The 20,513-nt window shown below is 37.9% G+C and overlaps 1 long non-coding RNA gene across 1 annotated transcript in view; it reads right to left on the bottom strand.

Annotated features, from left to right (window-relative positions):
- The window catches only part of LOC115485209 (uncharacterized), a 63,932-nt gene that overhangs the window by 20,994 nt on the left and 22,425 nt on the right, over positions 1 to 20,513 (bottom strand). The window contains exon 4 of the long non-coding RNA XR_007780839.1: positions 13,048 to 18,953. This is a non-coding gene — a long non-coding RNA (uncharacterized LOC115485209). The remainder of the gene's footprint in view (positions 1 to 13,047; positions 18,954 to 20,513) is intronic.

Here is a 20,513-nt window from a genome sequence, read left to right on the forward strand (position 1 = left end):
GTAAATATCTCTTGATTTTTACCTTTCTGTGTCCCCAAAAAGATGTCACTAAGAATAAAATATCAAAAATAACCCTGAGCTATTTACTAAAAAGAAAATCCCTTTTGAAGCTAAAAGGTGAAAATTGGCTTGTTATTCAACAGGCCTGTGTATCATGCAGACAGGCCTGTGTATCATGACAGGCTGTGCTCCCTGTGCACAGGGGATGCAACTGGCAGTGTCCTGGCTCTCTGCCTATACAGCTGGGCTCCAACCCTGCTAGGACTCCAACCCTGCTAGCTCCAACTGTGGGCACCATCAGAGCAGACCACAAAGTTTAATTTTCATTGGTTGGCATGATCATTTTCAATTTTTGTTATAGTTAAGTTATGTTATGTTGAACTTAGTATTTTTAACCTGCTCACATATTTTTGATCTGTCCCATGTACATTTATTTAGATGATTAGTTGTGTATATGTACATGTATGTGTATATGTATATGTATATGTATATGTGCATATATTTCTGCCAGGTAATAGTGATGGACACACTTCCTGGTGATTATTTTGTCTTAAGATTTTTACAAGCAGTATTCAGATGAAAATGGAACTAAAATTTTAAGAATACACGAAAAGAGCCTGTTAAAATTGCTTTTACAGGTAAAATAAATGACCCCCTTATTGCTGTTTCATAAAAATGAAGCTTTTAGACTATGCTTTGTATTTAAAATTACATTATTATGCAAAATAAATATTAATTGCAGTTAGCGAAATAACATACTGCTTCTGGTGATCATGGGCCTCACCTCTAAAGGTATTTCCTGCCTAATAAAGCAGTTCATAACCTTGTGGAATTTCAGAATTACTGCAGTAGGCCAGCTGCTTTTTCCCCATCAAGATCAGTGCCATTAAGATGCCGAGGCACTTCTGAAAAGCAGCCATACATGCAAGAATATTGTCACAAATATGTCTATATATTCTTTAATTTTCAGATTCAACTGATTTTTTTTTGTCCATTTGGGAGTTTGTTTGTAAACTGTAAGACAGAAACTCCTTTTTCTGCCTTTTTAACTCAGTCTATCAGCTTTAGCTGAAATAGCACAAACGAAGAAAATATTGTGTTTGCAACTCACAACTAAAAATTCCACTGGAAGCAATTCAGAAAAGCTTCAACCAATGCAGCAGAAACTGAAAAGGCTCCAAAGTTTAAAAAAACCAACAAACCACAACACACCAAACAAACCTTCTTTTCTGAGAGACTTATACAATGTGAAGATTTATTAGGCCAAATGCACTTTTGAACTCATTAACATCTGAGAATAGTAAGAGCAAAATTAGGCCTTGGAACAGTCTGTCATTGCCATGGATATAAATAGCATTTTTAAAGAATAGTGTACTTATTTTAAACTGCAACCTTTCAATTTAAAGAACAAAGGATGGCTTCTTTATGTTGGAAAGTATGGACATAAACTCTTATGTTTATGGGTTGTACCTTGAGACTAAAAATATTTTAATCATAAGTGATAATATCTACAAATCTAAATGTACCCTGTCCCATACTGTCTGAGTAGATGCCATTGTGCAGTTTTAGGTACATGTATAGTGACAACGCCACTAGTCCAGGAGCAGCAGCAATTATTATCTTCAGCAACAGGGGACAGGACAACAGAAACAGTGGGGTAGACTTTGGTATTCAGATACACAAGCTGCCCAACATCATTTATATAATGTGTTGGGGCTGAGTGTAAGTGATAATAAACTAATGTGGATTCATTATGATGACTCAGAGAAACAAAATTACATTATAAATTCCAAGTAATATGTTTCTGTTCAGAAAGGACATTGTCTTGCTAAGAAAAATAGTACCTTTAAAAGTTGTTCCTTGGCTAAAAAAAGCTGCTTGAATTCTTGAAGATAAAGAATACTGAAATGCCATGCAAAGACTCTAAAAGACTTAAAACTGAAGAAGAAAAGGGGGAAAACAGAGCAGATTTTTCTTTTTAATATACAAGTGACTTTCTTGTTTTTCTATCATGAAAAACCTTGTTACAATCAAAGTTTGGGGCTACAGGTTGGAGTGGGAGATCTGGACAATCCAAGTGTGTAATAACACAAGTACAGTTTGGAACAGGTCAGACAGGAGCTTTATTAACTGTGATCACAGTGAGATAACATGTGGACAGTATCACCCTCACTGTTTCCCTATGCTCTGCTCAGTGATTGCAGCCTGTAATCATTCTAATATAGGTTGTGTCAGGGAATAAAAAAAAATAAAAAAATAGGTGAGAAGAAAAAGTCATTGTGGTGTTAACAAACTCAGGTATCCACCTCCAACAGGGACAGACTTCTTCAGCAGCTTGCTAGCTGCCATAGCTCCAAGGAGGACTCACACAGTCCATAGGGTAAGGACATGGAGCCGTTACTATCAGGTATATCCTGTAGTGCCTTCAATTAGCAGTGGAGAGGGGAAACAAACAGACTGCAAGCTCCTAGTTGAAAGGACTGTTCTTTCACTTAGGGTGAACTTCTTAGCCAGAGCTCTCAACTATCAATACTCTTAAATACCAATAATTTTACCACCACACTGGTAAAACATGACTCAGGATGTTGACTCTTTTGGTATGTCCAATCAATTTTGCATAATCAATCACAAAAATCTGACTTTTCTACTGTCCCCTGACACCTGTATCTGGGGGATGACTGTGGTCATAGTGAAAATCTGTCCTCTGCAATGTGCTGGTATAAGCCTCCTAGTCACAAGAAGTGCACTGACTCATGTCCTGCAAGTGTAAAGAAAACACTTCCTTGCTGATGCTCTTCCTCACCCCCTCCCAAATACGCACACCAAATATTCTAATAAATACATAATAATCTCTTCCTCAATACATAATAATCTCTTCCATGCTGTATTTTCCAGCTTTTATGGACCAATGACTGGAATGTGACTGTGAAATAAACAGGTACAAAATGACTGACAATTCCCAAAGATGGAAAAAATAAGCCCATTTTAACCCCATGCTGTTAAGAGTTCCTGCATGGATGCCACAAAGTATGGCCTTTAACTGAAGCTAAAGAAACACTTCAAAGGTGAGGCCCTTTGGTTTTCTTTTTAAGCCCAGACAACCAGAATGATAACCTTATTAAAAAAGTATTGGCATTGTTGCACCTGATATTTCTATGAGCAAAGTTAAAAAAAAAAAAACAAAACCCAAAACCATTTGTATTGCAATGATACATACTCCTTTGTATACACTCTTTATAACTTATTTGCCCTGACAAGTAGACACTGGGTTTTTTATTTGTGACAGGACTCATGTTAACTAAGTCTGTGTCTTTCTCACATTAAATTCATATGACTAAAACCAAACCAAAACTGTAAACACACTAATTCTACAGCTGGAAGTTATCAGCTATGAAAATAACAGATAACACTATTCCTATTAATTCCAGAAAGATTAATAAACTAAAAAAATTAATTACAGCCATTGTGTACCTTATACATACAAGTAATTTCTGCTTCTTAATTTGTCCTCAAATACTTCCATAAATGCTTTTAGCAGTGGGGCCTTCATAGAAATACTATATAGTAGAGCTACTCAATCTCTCTACCCCCATGATACAAGTAAAAAAATTAAAACTTCTGGGTTGCCTTCTTGCTAGGCACTGTAACTCTGCCAAGAATTAGGGGCAGAGGTGATTTGCAACTCACAGCTCAGGAGAAGCAATCACAGACTGATTGGTGAAGGCTCTTTGGAGTTAATACTGTTGAACTCTTCCCAGTAGAAACCCTTCATTTCAGTCGTTAAAAACTCTTCCAGAATTTAACTGTTGGGGCTGAAATGTTCCAAGTCTGATTTCCAAAAGAGTGTTAGCATCAATTGTCCAGTTGTTTTCAATAATAAAATCAGCAGAAAATATATTATTTGCCAATCACGCTATTTAGCAGTGATTACTTCAACAGTTTTGTAAATAATTTCTGGCAGTATGATGTCTTGAGGCAAGGAAATGAAATTTAGCATTGAATAGTTTTTATGTGATGTCTAAGTCTTTTGTTGTGCATCCATGTGTATGGATGGGTATAATGCACAAATATAGACAAGTTATAAATAAATGAGAAAATATCTGATTGCATATGCTTAGTAGCAGTTGATAAATAGTATTTCCAAGGATTCTGTCTATGCTAAGCCTATTTTCTTCCTGACCCCAGGATAAAGGAGGCTAAGCCCAGACTGTCTCTACAATTGCCTTTCCCAGCTATGCTGTGCCAGAAGACAGACACCAAACTAAGATAGATATTGGATATAATACACAAGGTGGTTGCATCAATGGGATCACTCCCTGTGGTTGCTAAGGGAAAGGCATGGGTCTCCTTTCTAGACCTTATAGCTAGCTAATCTCATCAAGCCATTCCCCAAAGCATTCTTCCTCAGCCCCTTAGCTGGGCATTAGCTTGAGAAGAAGACTGTGGTGGTCTTGCAGAAGTGTGGGGTTCTCACACCTACACCTGACATCAGGAAGGTCTATACTGGGAACTAATAAAGTCTGAAGAATAGTTGTCTATTGCTTTTTACTCAGTGTCCAAAATTTGTAGTTAAAGTTATTATTCATATTTGTCTGCTTCAGTTTATTATCAGAAAAATGTGACTAATAATACTCTTCATTGCAGCAAGCAAGTATGGCAAGAAGTTCATTACTGCTTGTGAAACAGCTGAGTACACTAATGATGAACATGTAAGAAATGGTCATAAGGAAACAAATAATTCTGCATTACATCAGTCTTGCACAACATTAAATGAATCAGTATTGGATGCTCCTTGAAGACAAGGGTAAAATCAAACACTGAGTTCATTAATGGATCATCTATATGAAACATGCTTCCATGCCAGGTGTCTGATTTGAAAGAGTTCCAGTAGAAGAGATTCATTGACAAGAACAAAAAAACATGTGTGTTCTTTTAATTAAAGATTGATCACAGTACATAAATCCAAAGGATACCAGTTAAAATTGCACAGGTTGCTGCCAGAAAGAAACAGAATTATGTTTTACTGCTTAATTTTCTAAACTTTGTGTCCTTTAAACATTTTTTTAAATACATAATGTTAACACATGCAAATAGCAATAAAATACAGAATGGCTACAGTGAAAATTATAATCTTATGTTTTGAAGTGCTGATATGCTTCCCTAGGAACAGCATTTAGACCAGATGATTTTACAATACATAAACATACTACATGCAAAACCAAGACATGATTTAGTGCCCAACAATATGTTCCTGAAACCTAGAACAGACAAGAACAAGATCAACTTCAAAATCCTTGCAGAATCAGAGATTTAATGTAAAGAACTGCAAATAAAATTTGGGATGACAGCAGCATCCTTTTTCCATTTTTCCTGATATCTTTCTGGAGTTGATGTGATTTAGTTCTGAAACACAATCCAATGACAAACAGTAAAAATCTGTCTTTGATGCAATTTCACAAAGTAGACCTCTTTAACAGCAGGTTTTCCATGAATACAAGGTGACAGCTGAAAAAAAAGTCAGGCTAAACCTAGGACTTTGGTTAAGAGTCTCTTACCTGGAAAATAAGAGGTCCTAGGTTCCAGGCTGGAGATCACTCATACGATTTAATATTTCCAGTATCTCCCAGCACTACCTCCACTGGACACCGCCTCCACTACTGTCCCAGAAGTCTGGCCACAGTTGGACAGCCTCCCTGTACCATGCCATGGCCCTTGGGAAGCCAAAGTTAACTACATCTTCACAGCAAGGCAACAGCATCACTTCAGTCAGCAGCTGTGAGCTGGGGTCATGGGAAAGTCACAGGGCAGCTGGAAGAGATGTAGAGTCAAGAGTAGGGTGGACATGGGCAGCCTATGCCCACTGGTCAAAAGTCTAACATCTTCTGTGGTCTCACTGTGTTTAGCAGTGCAGGGGTAGTCCAAGGACCCTGTGCCATCTGAGGGACCAGACTCCTAATAGGGGCTAAGGGCTTCCTAGCTCCTTTCTTCCAGTTCATGCCTCTCACTAGGGAAGCTGGCACCCTTGAGGCTCCCATTCCTCAGCTCAAACCATCAGCAGCTGATTATGGATACAAGCCCCAAAGGTTTTCATCCTTCTTACCATCACAGCCTTTAACAAAATGAAGGTTTCAGGCAGCTTCCCCTCCATCCTGTGTCCTTTGTAATCAAGAGATTCCCAGACACTCATCACCCACGTGTGCCTAGCCTTGTAGGGCCTGAACTTGGAACAGGGATTTGGAGCCCATGCTTAATAAATTAATCCAGTGATTTACAATAAGAAGATTTCAAACACTCCTGCTATAGTTCTTTGAAAAATTTCCTTACCATATATTAGCATAAAATGATAAATATGTTCTGTGAGATGCCAACGATACGTGCTGCACTGTGCCCAGGACAGTAACTTATACATGTCACATGCCCTTCTGCCACATGCATTTTAAGCTGCATGTGCAAGATAACCTGGTTATCTCAAAAGCTGTGATGTAGCTGGACTTTCCAGTGAATTCAAGAACCATTTATAATCATGAGTAAAATTAAACTACCAAATATTTCTGCCTTCAATATGGCAAATGAGTACTAATCATTGCACTACATTCTGTCATCACTTAAATTTTTTTCCCAGAGAATCTGAAGAACTTGAATATTGCATTCTCTTGCATGATTGATTTTAATGCATCAGTCACATATTTTTCCTTTTCCAAATTACATTTGCTGAAGAAACAGAAACATGTTGAGCAAGAAAAAAAAATCTATGTACTCAAAAAGAAAAGTACTCTCAGTTTTGAAAATGCAATGAATTCCTGTTTTTAATTTACTAGCAAAATAAAATATTTCTGATTTTTCTGAGGTTAAACATATGCAATAAGTTTCCTGTGGGACAGCTATATTTATTAAGTGTAGCAGGTCACTAAGTAGATGACATTACTTTATTGCCTGAGGTCCCAGGAATGTAGAATCACCCCTGATTACTCTTAGCTCTGTCCTGTGAGGTATTAAATAACTTTCACTTTCATTTCATTAGTAGCCAAAAGTGTTTTGCCATTCTTAGGAATAAGCACATGAAAGATCCTTCTCTAAATTAGCTAAAAAACGGTTTCATGCAAAATTTTACATTTGTTTTTAATAAGAAAAGTTAATTCCAACAGAATAGGATGACTACTCGAAGAGAACATTTGACCCCCAATTTCAGAATTTCCTTCAGTTTCTGAGCAATCTCCCATAACAACAACGACTGACTTCTTGTATGTATGCTGTCCAATTTTATATCAGAATTTTTTGTTCCAAGGGCTCACAAAGGCACTATAAAATGTTTTATTCCAAGTATAATATCCACAAATAACCAGCATAACTTTGTTAGATAAAAATTTGTTGACATTTTCATCAATGAAATAAAGAGAATTGCCATTCATAATCTTCAAGTGATCCACTAAATGAGATTTATTAGTATGAAATTCTCAGAACATGAGTAATTATAAAGAAAAATCCATTACACTACACATTAATATTGCAAAGGCATTCCCATTTTCTCCCTTTTTTCCTCATTTTCATGTCTGTCCAGCTGGAAAGTGTTTTTCTTTTAGGAGTTTGCTCGCATTCTTGGTCAGTGGGAGTTACGTGAACTTCAGACCCTTTGTGAGTGCCTCTGCCTCCCCTGTCTGACACCAGACATATTTTCAACAATGGACTTTGCTGAAATATTGATAATCAATGGAGGCTCCTTCTCATCTTCTGGGTATACACAGTGGCCAGTGCTGGACAGACTAATCTGACTGCACTTGTCAAAAGAGTTGTTGCTGTTGCTAGAAGAGAAATTTTTGCATCAGCATAAGTAAGCCAAATACTTATGTCATCAAGTTCACCAGGTCCAGTAGAGGAGGACTTTACTAGAGAAAAAGATGACAAATGACACAGCAGAGAGGAAAGACATTTTGTTTAGCCCTTCCACAAATAAGACTTTTGAAATTCTTTTAGCACTTCAGTTGTCTGAAGCACATTTTTCATATGAAAACCGGTTTTTGTGCTTTGTAGGTATTTTTAAGACCTAAACCTCCATAAATTTTGGCATTTTGAGCAGTCGGCATTTCAACAATCATGTTCTGAGCCTCTAGAAGCAGCCTTTAGTATAGGTCTTACAGGTATAAACACAACACCTTGGTTCATTCTGTGTTACAACTAAACTAATTTTGTAAGAGATACATTGACATTTTCTACCTCAAAAATGTATTTAAAAAACCCAAAAAACAAAACAAAACTCAACCTAAACTTTGTAATTCCAATGTCCAAATGTATTCTTTAAAGCTTGTTTGATGCAAACATTCAGACTACATGTTTAGTTTCTTCTGTTTCTCTCTTAATACTTGTCTTTAGATTCAGCCAATCAAGAGTGTCTGTTTACCTAAGGAACAAAAATTATGAGGTCTCTGATGCTCTTTTTGCTTGTCATTGGTGGCTGTTATTTCAACTCAGCAGAGAGCTGTTGAACATGAGAGGATAAACTAAATGTCAAGTCTGACTTGCACAAAGTAGACATGCTGTCTGTTTTACTGTCCTGCTAGTTCACACAAGGTGAAGAATATAACCTAGCTGTGGCAGGCTGGGGGAAAGAGGATTAGTCCTGCAGCACCCATTCATACACTCAGCAGTTCTACCATCTGCCATGAATAAAAGGTGGGATGAGCTGCAGCATTTAACAAGCACAGTAGGAAAAACTGCATTGTAATCTGATCACTGTAATCACTGCAATTACCCAGCTTTGCAGCAGCACCAGGGAAGTGGTCAATAAGTTCCTCCAGCTGTTGAAGAGCACAGTGTACTCACAAACAGGAGGGAAGGACAGAACAGGTTGTGCCTGGCTTTTTGCTTCAGGCTGTACCTGCCTGACACTGCTCCCAGGAATGGGTGGCTCAGAGACCAAATGTTTCCTATCACAAGGCGTGCAGCTCCCACGGACACAGGCTGCTCTGCCCCAGCAGCCACGACACGAATAACAATGAGTTTGTTATGAATCTAGAGGTAATTGCCAACCCCCAGCTGCCATCCCCTGAGTTTCTGTTACAATATAATATGTAATTTCCTTTTGCAGTGACATCGTGGTTCAGACAATTTCAGAAGCATTTTGTTTGCTGGAGTATTTACGTGTAGTATCCATCTTTACTCAATCAGAAGACAGCTAATTTCTTTGCTGTGCTAATTGTGTCAGAGCAAAACACAACGTGTTTACACTTGTTCTTGTCAGCCAGTTTGAGAAAGTGATTCCCTTTGAGTGACTCTATCACCTGGTTTCTGATGTTTTGTTTGTGGACTACCTAATGATCTGTTCCTAAATTTCTCTGGAGTTGTGCATGCGGTGACATGCAGGCAGAGCAAGTATAGTCCACAGCGGGCTGGGTATTGTTCACAGCAGCCTGTACATACCCAAACTGCAGAGTAAGCTATAATAGTATCAGTACCTGGTATCTATTCATTCTCCACATGCCTGTGGTTACATGTGTTGACTTGCAGCCTGAGTCACAAAATGATGGGGTACATCTGACATACACTATCATATGAGCACGGAACAGGATTGGGAAGCATATATAAATATATATACAGCAACACACCCAAATTGGTTTTATGGAAGCAATTATATGACATAGCTGCTCACCATAGATGAGGAGTGGGCTTCTAACCCCAGAAGGTCCTCTGAGTTGTATAACATTTAAACTGAAAACAAAGCTGTCTTTGGAACAATGGAATTCCTTTTACAATTTGAGAACTGAATTCGAAATTTGGATCAGCAATCAGAATGGACATATAAAAAACAGAAATGACAGAAGACCTGAGTAAATATAAGAATCTTCTTGTATTAACGCAGTCTGATCACATTTCTCCCAGTTTTTACTTTTGGCCTTGCTTTGGCATCCTCTCACATTTTTATCACTTAAGAGGATAAAAATAATAGGGGAGAAATACAATCCCATCGCTACCTGCGGGGCTGAATATTCTGTCTCAGAAACCACATTTCCTGAACTAGCCAAGAAACTGATAGTGGGTTTGTCAACCCCACAAGCTGTGGTGAACAGAGGCACTCTGACAGGGTCCTGTGCTGCCTAGCAGAAGTCTTCTACTATGAAAACCACATCTGCGCATCAGAAGGGGGAGCCTGGATGTGTCTGCAAGGGCACCAACAACTTCAGAGAGCAAAGAGGAAGCAATGAGGCATTCTCTGCCATGTACACGTCTGGTAGGGGTGGGAGGGGGTTTGGGTTTGTTTTTTATGAGAGAGGCGAAGGTAGGAAGATCAGATAGGAAGAAAAAACAGATAACTCAGGAATTTCAAGAGTTAAACTGTCCTTAAAACTAGTTCTCCCACTGAGATGAAAGGAGCAGCTTGCACGTGGCCTCAGCTGTGCAGCTGCATACCCAGGTTTCCCCTCCACCAGGGATTTTATCATCTACAGCTTTTCAGGCTCAGGGCAACTTTAAATGAATGCAAGTAGTATCTACATGATGTATACAATTCTATTCCTTCCACAGGCCACAGCTCTACCAGACATTCTGCTTCTACCCAAAATTTTTCTCAAACGTTTTACCAAAGAGTAACGTGGAAAGAAACTGCCAGAGGTGCATGAGACTTAAAGCACTGAAAGGCTTTCTTAAATCAGCGTCCAAATCTGAGGGGATACAGCTGCTCTCCTGAAGATGCAGGGCTCTGTCGCTGTTTTTCATAAGCTTTAAAACCAGGATCTTATGCCAGCAACCAATCTGAGATATTGGCAAATAGACTCTGTAACCAAGGTATCACAGTTCTTTTTGGGGGGGAAAAAACAGAACAAAACAAAAGAAAAAAAATGTACCACTAAAAGTGATTTAAATGTGTGTGTATACAAGTAGGGTTTAATTCTGCTTGTATTGTATTATTGACATGCAGCCACTTTTTATGCAGTCTGCTGACAGCATTTGATGCATTTTTCCTCCTGTGCTTATTTTTAGTTGCCATAGGAACTTTCTTATTTCCTGTCAGCTGATGTCCTTATTTAGTACTATTAATTGTATAAAAGGGTGTTGATTCTGGTACTCCAGATGCTAAAAAAAATGCACTTTACAAAGACAGAACACACATTTCAGTTTACTCAGACTTTTATTCACTTATTTCTATCAATATATAATTCAAAAAGCTGGGTACTATAATAGCAGTTGTTATCACATCAGTGGAATCTGGAGTAGATCCTCTCCAGTCTTTTCTTCTTGTTTGATCTAAGTTTCCCTCCCACTACCATAAATATACTTAGGTGAAATAGTATCTTTAGTCTGTATAGCTTGTAGGTTCATTCTTTCTCACTTCCCACATACCTAATTATCTTTTTTTTTCCAACAAAAAATCCTCAAAACTGCTGTTAAAATGCATAGAAGTGAAAAGAAAAAACATATGAAGAAACATCATCTGGAAAAATATTGGGACCTGAAGGAGGGGGGGGTTTCTTTTTGGCAAATACCAGTTCTTCTTCTCTTACATATAATAAGATACTGTGCCAAAGATTAGTTTTCTATTAAATTTATTGCATGGCCATACAGAAATAAAGAATGACTTGAATTGACTGAGAATTACAGCAGCTTAAACTGGGACTTTGTTTATCCACATCAACTATGAAATTTCCACAGTTCTTCCCATGAACTGGTCACATATTTGGAGAAAAAACCTGTTCAACATATATATTTGCATTTGAGTTACAATTCCATGGCAAACTTATTCTAGTCATTCTTCAGAAAAACTTAGGAAAATAGCAGAAATGTACACAAATGTATTCCCTTTTTCCAGTTCATATCACTGCTCTTCATAAGATGGAGGAAAACAAGTAGCTTGGAATAAAGAAACTGGCAAATTAGCAAGCATTTAAAACTTTGGAAAATAATTCCTGTAGTGTGACTTAAATTATGCAAACTCCATCTAAGGTTTTATTCAAGCATCCTAAAGATAACTTGAATCTCCTCACTGACTTCAGGGACTGCTGGATTAGTCCCACTGAATGGGTAACTGGGGTATTTATGAGCTTGCTGTGGAACAAGGAGGATAATAATTCAGTTTGGGAATATTCCCAAAGCATATGGTGTATGCTCTTGCTGAGACAAGCACTGTCAAGTGTTTTAGTTGCTATAACTCAATGGACATCTGAGGCAAAAGGTTTCCAACCTCATCCTGGAAGCCTCAGTATAAAGGGTTCTTATTGCAAAGTCCTTCCCAGCCTCCTCAGCCCAGTCCCTCCACCAGCAAAACTGTCATCAATTGACCCTAGAACAAGTTGTCCTGTAAATGGTAATGCTGATTTTATTTAGGCCTTGCTAAATTAAGGAAAAACATTTATTCAACAGCAAAAGCTTTTATTATTTAGCTAAAGAAGAACGTACCAAGCACCTCTTTTCTTCTAAACAGGAAGAACTGAAGGTTCTAGGAATTGGAAATTTATTCTTCTAACCAGTTTTTTCTTTTAAAAAGGAAAAAAGCTCCTTCTTTTGTAAAAGAAAGTGTACATGTAGATGGGAGTTGGTTTTATTTATTAGTGAGAATCAGAGAAAATAATTATGTTCATTACTTCACTGTAAGACTGTTTGAGAGATTTAAAGACCTGGAATATTAATTTAAAAGTCCAGACATTGAAATTTAAAACTGACCTTAGAAAAAAATTCTTAACTAGAATTTGCCCATAATGCCTTTTCCCAAGGTACCAAATCCCCTAGTTGTACCAGGAGTCAAATAGTTACCATTATATAACAACCCCAAGTTAAATCAATATTAACAGTAAATAACTATACTTAAGTTACCATTATATAATAATGGTAAAATAAATAAATGGTAAATTAAACAAAATAATTTGTTGCCCCTAACAATTGGCAGTCTTCTATATATTTTCATCAGCCTAATATATTTCAAAATATGGGAGAGATGTGGACTAATCTGTAAGGGCAGTCGAGTCAAGTTAAAAAGACAATCCCAGTTGGTTGTTACTAATATGCAGCAGCATTCATAACATTTCATCAAATTTGAAGGAAACTGCAAAGTATCAGGCTTACCTGCAAAACCATGGCTCAAGATCTGGTTAGAAGCAGCTTAGATGGGGAAAGTCCACCTGCAACTGAAGTGGATGTTGACCTTCCTTCTCCTTTCCATAGAACCAACTGGGTCAGCCAGCACTGAGCTAAGTGCTGGGAGGTTGTGAAACACAGGGGCTGCTTGATCTGGGCAGTGCTCCGTGGGGAAGCCAGGGTGGGCCCTGGAGGGCTGGCGGGGTGGAGTGTCAGGAGGTTCCAGGGTCAGTTGAGAGAGGACTGTGACATTGAATCAGTTTTGTTGGGAGTGCCCACCCAAACCACACCCCACTGGGATGGAAGGAAGAAAGGAAGGGAGGCAGGGAGGCAGGCAGAAAGGAAACAGGAAGGAAGGACAGACAAAGTCAGGTTCACTGTGTGACAGCAGCAGGAGAAAGGTGAGCACAAGAACAAGCCCAAAGCACCCCATGAAGTCAAAGGCCTCAAAGACCAAAATCACCTCTAGAAACAAAGCTGAAGTATTGCTCCTTCTTGCCCCATTGCAGTGGAGACAGGAAAGGACTGTATTATTCTCACCACCTTGCTGTGGGGCTGGCACCAAGCATGAGAGCATGTTTGCTTTCCCCACAAAGCAGACACTGGCCCAGCAGTGACTCTGTAAATCACTTCATCCAAAGGATGAAGCAAGTTATGAGAACCGTGCCACTAAGACTGACACTAATAACATTGCAGGGACATCTGAGGATACTGTTGTACTTACCAAAGCATGAGAAGCGACATCACCCTAAGTCATACAAATGAAAGAAGGTTATTTAGTGTCCATCTGGTTTTGCTCAAGAGATAGTAAATTATTATTCCTCAAATGTCTGCTGAAGGCTTTTTGAGCTGCCGACAATAGGATTTTTCCTAGCCTACAGATGTCACCTTCCATGTTATCTGAGATCAAAATGATGCACTTCCACTTTTTATACCTTTATCTTTAAGGCAGACTGATTGCTTGTTTACAGAACATGGATACTAGTACAGCTCAGGGAACAAAAAAATTAACAGGCACTATCCAGCAGAGGGAGCACAGTAATGCAAAAAACCCTCAGCTGTAAGGTGGGGAAATTTTCTATTAAAACCCACAATAACTGGCAATCCGAGTTTACTGTTTTAGCACATAGCATGGAAAAGACAGAATTTAAATAAAAATAGAGAGATGTGAAAGAGGAATATCAAACATATACAAGTGGTAAAAGAATTAATTTCCTGACATTTTCATTTGTAATAAGGCAAATGTAACTTAACTGCTGAAAAAATTGAGGTTTAAAAGAAGAGATCAAGGATGATCTTGTAAAGAGTAAAAACATTTATTTTAAAATTCTGATTTTCATTTTATAGAACAGGCTGCTTCGGCAGAAAGATTCAAGTACTGCTTTCAGTTTGATGGTGTACTTCCTCTTGTTCCTAATGAAGTCATATATCTCAGAAATAACTGATGCACCCATTCATTTGGAGTATGTGTCATTTTTAGAGTTCAATACGACAGAAATTATACTAGATATGTTCTGTCTTCTGTGCCAGTTACACTTTCTAGTCTGATCAAGCTCAAATATTTGTGAATTAAAAGAGGAAACAAGAGGTAATATCTATTTTTATAAGAAATTATCATTAACCAGAGAAAGAACCCATCACAGTTTGATGTGACTTACATGAACTACAGTAATTAAAGAAACAATGTAATATCTTAAAATTGTTGCCATCTTAAATGCAAACATTTCTCAGGGTGCATTTCATTAATATATTTATACCACAGAATTTTTTAATTAGTGCATCTAAATTCTTAGCTGTGCCACTGACTGTTATTTGACCTTTGGCAATTCACAGTCTTTCTAAGAGAGTTTCTGTTATCTTTGTAATGAAAATCATATTGATTTCACAGCTGGGTACAGTGTAACAGCAGCTTTGCCTGCTGGTAAAAAGTGGTTGAAATAAAAACATAATTTTAAAAGGAAAGAGAGAAGAAAGAACTGGATGTTCTGATCAGAAATGCTAACTACAGATAACTCGAGATAGAATATTTTCAGTTTAACTCTTATTTGTTTTCCAAAGAAAAAGCCAAGCATGATGAAGTCTGATTAGCTATGTTTCCTGTTAAGCAAACTTAACTTCTCTCCACAAACTAGCAGTAAGATTAACAATTGAAACAAAACATCTATACTGCTAAATATTGAAGATGTCCCCATCCAGAAGATTTTTCATTTTGTTGTATGGTGTCCTAAAGAAATGAGGCTTATGCAGGCACATTATCCATTCACTCAACTATTACTCCAATTTCCCTGGTAATTTTTCAACCTCTTGGACAATTTCAACCAAATCTAGAACAACAGTGGAAGTCATAGAGATGTTAAAGACTTTAGATCTCCAGATCCAACTGAGATTGTGTGAAGTTTAATGGACATTTGATACATTTGCTAGTCACACATGTCCCTGCCCACTAAAAATAACTCCAGAAGTAGACTGGAAGTAGAGCATTGGAAGAGGTTTCTCACCCCCATTTGTCCTGGTTCTGGCAAGGGACAGGGTTAGTTGTTGCAGTGACCAAGAGGAACATGGGCAGGACCCAGAGGTTATTCTGTACCACCTCGCATGATTTTCCAGAGGAAAGGGGTCCCTTCTGGGTCACATGGTGCGGTGGAGGGAGTGGTTGGTTGTTGTTGGGGTTCTGTGTGGTGAGCCTTCATGCTTGATAATTATACTGTTACCGTTCATTGTAGGGGTGGATTTTTAAAATTTTATTGTTGTTTCCAGTAAATTATTTCAAGCTGAGATGTTTACCTTTCATGCTTCCAATTCTCCTCTCCATCCCACCACAGGGGATAGAGAGGAGAACAGGGGAATGAGTGAGTGGCAGATGGTTTAGTGTTTCAGTGACAACACTAAACTGGGAAATGCCATTCCTAGACCACAACACCAATAATGGTTTAAAGACACGGCATCTTTACAGTAACAGGACAAGCTGATCCACAAAAAGCAAAGGTGGGAAAAAGTCTGAAGAATTATATCTTAAACATACTGAAACTGTTTTGCTTGTATACTTTTGTATTCCAGTGCTCTTCTAAAATATCTTATTTCATCAGTCCAACATAAATTCATTTATTTTTACATAATTCTATTTTAGTAATGTGTTATGGTCATGGTAAACTTTTGAATTATTTTAAAAACAGGATGACTTCACTAAGTCATCACTAAGGATATTAAAATTGTAGTCCAAACTAACTCCAAAAACGTCTCATTAAAAGTTCCTTACTGTTTATGACCAAAGCGTTCTCATGATCCTCTACAGCCACATAAATTCAACACATTAACTTTTAGAAGATTTTACTGTCTTTTTTTCATCTAAAAAATACAAATTCCTTTTGCTAGGCCAAGACAATCCCTCAGTATCCCACAGTAGCCAACAAAGAGTCTAGTACAGGCAGGTTCCTTCAAAGCCCAGCTGATTTTCAGCTACCTGGCAGCCACTATTAAAACCTGGTGTGTGGTGTGAATAAGTGTGGATGGTGACCAAGTAGAAACAAGAAAAGATTAATTAACCTCAGCCACACATGGACACACACACACACACACACACACACACACACACACACACACACACACACACACACACACACAGAGACACACACACACACACGTGCATCCCCAAACAAGCAGATAAACCTATGTGAACGAAGATACTTGATGTCAAATCAAGAAAGACAAGGATAACAGAAAGATAAGGAACTACCAGAAAGGGTCCAGCAGTGGGCTATAAAGGTGACAAGGGAAATGAAGCATTATTCAGGAGTGATACCATCCTCTTATGAGAACAGGCTGAGTGAGTTGGGTCTGGTTAGCTTGAAGAAGAGACAACAGAGAGGGGATCTCATTTAGGTTCATGCAAATATGCATCACCAAAGAATCAGTCTGAAATATTATGTAGGGTGCCACAGTAGATTAAAGCACTATTTTTAAAACACGGGTTTCTGTTACTATGTAGTAAACCCTAGCTGAATCTCAGGGATTCTCTTTAAGAGCAGGGGGTGTTAGCTTCTTATGCCAAATTTAGGCCACTCTGAGAGGTGGTGTCCTTCCATCCAAGATGTGCTGCCTTCCTCCAACAGCAAGCACTGTGCCACCATCAGAAGCCTCTGCCAACACAACTGGTCTGGTGTCAAGGTATCTGTGGCTCTGGGGAACACAGCACCCCAGCTCTAATCATTACATCCCAGCTCTGCACTTCCCAGAATGCTTGGGTTCTGCTCTTCCCAAGGCTTTGTGTCAGCTCCATCATCAGGTATTGCAGTGGGTTCCTCCTCTACCACGTCATTAACTGTATTTTGTCGTAAAGAAGAGCTAGGACATGTCCCAGCAGCATAGAGGGATTTAATAATAAAACCGAAAATGAAACCACCTTCCAAAATTCCAATGGGTGTAGCAACAATAATTTAAAAATCTCTGCTATTTAGGAATGTCTGTTAGCTGCTGTCAAGGTACCTATTCAACTTTTAAAATTTCTGATTACCTGATAGGATATACTATGGCTACTACATTTCAGAGAAACAAATATTTTTTGTGGTAAATATTCTTACCACAAAGCTCTTGGGTACTTTTTTTTTTTCCTGAATGCAAAACCAAAACTGAAAAAGTACCTCTCAGGAAGGTACTCAGATGAAGAGAAATAATTTTTTACCCACAGACCACTATGGACCATTAAGGATGTGCCAAACTGATACTCACTTATCTAGGTTAACAGTCATAATGAACCATCTGTTGCTATGAAACTGTTTAAAATCTATTGTGTCTATTGAATGTTAGGAAATGTACCTGTAAAACCACTCTGAACATGTGCTGAGCTTCATTAGAGAACATGAATGGCCAGAATAGAGGTCCTGATTTAAAAATATAACAAAAATCTCTGAAGATTTTTGTTTCTTGCAGCTATCTATTTCCTTTCAAGCTTCTCAGTTAAAAAAAATTGATTGATTGTTTATCAAACTTATTTTCATTTTACTGTGTTTTTCATACAAACACATTCTAAAGAGCTGCAGCCATGGAAAATTTAGGTACATCAACAGGTTGCTGGATGGTGCAGTTTTCGGTGGGCTGGGCCACTGTTAATCTTTTTTTACAGATAACAATGAGTTTTTGCCTTGCTAACACTCAGTGTTGTAATATGTTCCAGGACTTTGCTGTGAGTCACAATCTGGAAAATACCAGTCCTATTGGTCTTGCTTTAAGGAACTGACTCAAAAAAGTAGAAGCTACCCGATTTTGAGAAAGCAGATCATCTTGCCAGAGTGGCCTGTTACTGAGGCCAGATCCCTTCCAATAACTGACCAATTTTATTTAAAGCTAACTTCAGATACCTCTACCCTATGTTGAAATCTACAGAGCATATATATATACAGGAGCATAGGTATCCAAGTCTAGAATTTACACTCCATTGAAGCCTCCAACATTTTGTCTCATTTCCCCGTTCATCGAGTAAGTGCTTATGCCTTTACAGTGCATCAATCTCTACTGTTGCAGCTTGCAAAGTCACCTAAATTCACATATCACTGGACCCAAACACAGCTATTTCAATGACAAATAAAAATACCAATGGTATATATCTGCTCCCCTTGTCACCAATGAGAAAGGTGATGGGAGGAATGAGGTTTGACATAAGCTTGGGTGAGGTGAAGAGTCCAGCCAGCCAGACTCAGTTCCATGAATCTGGAACCTGTAGGGACAGCGGTCTCCCAGGGTATACACCTGAAAAACCCAAGGAAGGACAGACAGTGTTTCCCATGAGCCAGGACCCAAGATCCAGATGAGCATGGTTCCAGTGGTACCAAGCACAGTTTGCTGCTCAGCCCTGATGGTCAATGGTTCTTCAGGATCAAGATCTGTGGAGGTCTAAGCAGCTGAAGGAGAAAGAAACACAACAGTCAAGTCAAATTTCTGTGACATTCTGCAGTAGAAGTGCTATGTCCCAGTCATATTACAGGCAATGTAAAGAAATGGCATTCAAGTTATAATCTGAAAAATAAAGAATGCCCAGAATAAAACAAATAAATCAATTCTAAACTTTGCGTCAAAAGTATGTTTGAGAGTTGTGATTTACAAGTGGTTAGTCAGCTGCCCTGGCCCAACCATTTTATTCTGGAAGATTCAACTGCAAATACAAGTAATACAGTAATAAGGACTTTTAAAGTTATCGCTGAAGTATCTACACTTTATCCTTTTAGATTTTTAATGGACTTCACATGATATGTACAATTTTTGAGAACTGAAGTGCTACTTCTAATATTTCCAGTTAAATTAAATCTTTAAAATAGAAGGAATGATAAAATAAAAATCTAAAATTATATTTAGCATTCTGAATGCAATTAGGACATTCAATTGATTTCTGAAGTTCCCACATGAGTGATCTACAGTGATATCATTCAGTACAACAGTTACAGGTGCCGAAAAAGTAATTTTAAACAAATGAATTTTATCACATTATCTGTTTTTCCCTATTACAGCCACCTTTCCAAGTACTCCTGTGCAATTATCTAAATGAAAGTATATCAAAAAGTACTTTGTTCCAAGATGTATTTCCATTTTTCATTACAAGATCATTGGAATAACAGCATTGTTTACTCTCCTTTCTACAGGAGGATTTTATCACTGCTTGAAGGCACGAAGAAGATAGTGTAAGAAGTGTACATGAATCCTATCCTTTAAACTACAGTTTTACTACAAGAATAAAATATACAGAACTAGAAGGGACCTCCAGATGACACCTAATACATCCTCCTGCCTGCAGGAAGCAGTTTTTCAAGTACTCTGATCTTACAGATCTCCAATTGAGATGGAAACTCCAAAGGCTTGCCAAGCAATCTATTCCCTATCCTCACCATTAAAGTTTTCTGTAATTTTAAAAATAAATCTTCTCTGCTGTAATTTAGCCTATTACTTCTTGTTCTATCCAACAGGCAAAGGAAATAGATTGTTCTTTTCCTCCTTGGAGCAACCTCTTGTATTATAGTGTCTTCATTCTATCTTTTCTGTCAGACTAAACGAACATAATTTATATCTTTTTTTTTTCCCCTTTTAGGTTATAATTTCTACACTTCTGTCTTTTTTGTCACTCTCCTTTGGACTGTTTCCAGTTGATTGTCTTCTTTCCTCAAATCTGGTGTCTAAAACTGGACATGGTGTTATAATTCAGTATCAAATTAAGATTTGTTAGTACCAGATTTCATCTAATTATTTAAATAATGAAGCTAATCATGTGCCAGGAGAAGGATACCAAAGCTCTCATTCTTGTAATTGTCCTGCTGGAAACCAAAGTCAAAAGTTAGAGTAATTAAAGCACAATTCATTGAAAATCAATCTAAGGAAGCTTATTTTCATTTTGGATCTGTGTCTTAAGCCTGACTGACTAAACATCTAAGGAAACACAAACTCTGATTCAAGTTTGTTTGCATCACACTATT

Source organism: Serinus canaria, chromosome 1A (genome assembly GCF_022539315.1).
Source record: "Serinus canaria isolate serCan28SL12 chromosome 1A, serCan2020, whole genome shotgun sequence".
Classification (NCBI taxonomy): Eukaryota; Metazoa; Chordata; class Aves; order Passeriformes; family Fringillidae; genus Serinus; species Serinus canaria.